Below are 1,214 nucleotides of genomic sequence, written 5' to 3'. Positions count from 1 at the left end.
AGCTTCGAGAAAAAAATCACTTGATTTATTCGAGTCCTTTTAGCCAAAGGGTATGGTGGGCACACAAATCGACAGCCAGTGTGACATGAGGGCCATCTAAACACTTAACCATTACCCCTGAGATAACTGCATCTGGTAACAAACTGACATCTGGCTACCTCAGTCCTGGTGGGTGGGGAAGAGCCAGCCCGTCCTCACTCACACAAGAGTCCCTGCAAACACGGGCTCTCTAAAGGATCCTCTGGAAACGTCCTATGTGTCCAGCATGATCCTTCCACGTAACGGCTTGCTCCCGTAGATCAAGTCCCTCCATTTTTACTCTGCTGGTTTGATTGATAAGTTATTAGAAAATCCAGTCAGCTTGGTTGCTTCTTAGTTTAAGATGCTACACATCTGTGTGAACATTTAACAGACACTGGGATCTCATTGGCAATTCCCAACTTCAAGTTTCTTTGAATTCTGTTCAGAAGAGTAGGATGTGCCACTTGGGATGAGCACAGAGATGGTCCAGCAACCAGCGCGGCTGCCCTCCTGCAGCTGATTCATGGCCAGTCACATCCTGGTAAAAGCAGAGACTGGGGGAAGGTATGGTGTTACATACCACTAACCTCAGCACTCACAGGGCCAAGACAGGCAGATGAGTTCAAGGCCACCCTGTCTACATATAGAGCTCAAACTAGCCAAGGCGACGTAGTAAGACCCTGTCTCAAAGGACGCAAAAGGGAACAGGAAGGAGACACCCTCTTCTGGCCTCCTTGGGCACCTGCATTCACCTGGCATATATAGTCAAGTTGACACACACACCTACACATAAATAAAAATTTATGTTTTAAAAATTAGACCAATGTTGAACATAAGCATAGTTAAGACCAATCTGTGCTTGAAGGTACCATTGGAAAACTAACAAGCAAATGAACAAAATATATTTATTATCTCATGCAAATGTACAACAGGATGAATGTATGCTTAAAATTATGGGATCTGCCAGTGTAAGGGCAGGTTGTCCAAAGTTATGTACCAGCCCATGTGTCAATCAAATAAGGATCCACACCATTTCCATCTCTAGGGATCAGCTCTTCCATCCACCTACATTCATTAAAAAAGAATGTAGGTCACTCCAGCCACTCACTGTTATGAGCCTGTTCCTAGTCTCTGAACTATATTCTCTCTCTCTCTCTCTCTCTCTCTCTCTCTCTCTCTCTCTCTCTCTCTCT

Source organism: Mus pahari, chromosome 9 (assembly GCF_900095145.1).
Source record: "Mus pahari chromosome 9, PAHARI_EIJ_v1.1, whole genome shotgun sequence".
NCBI lineage: Eukaryota > Metazoa > Chordata > Mammalia > Rodentia > Muridae > Mus > Mus pahari.
The sequence above is the reverse complement of the archived record's forward strand: the minus strand, read 5'-3'. Positions refer to the sequence as shown.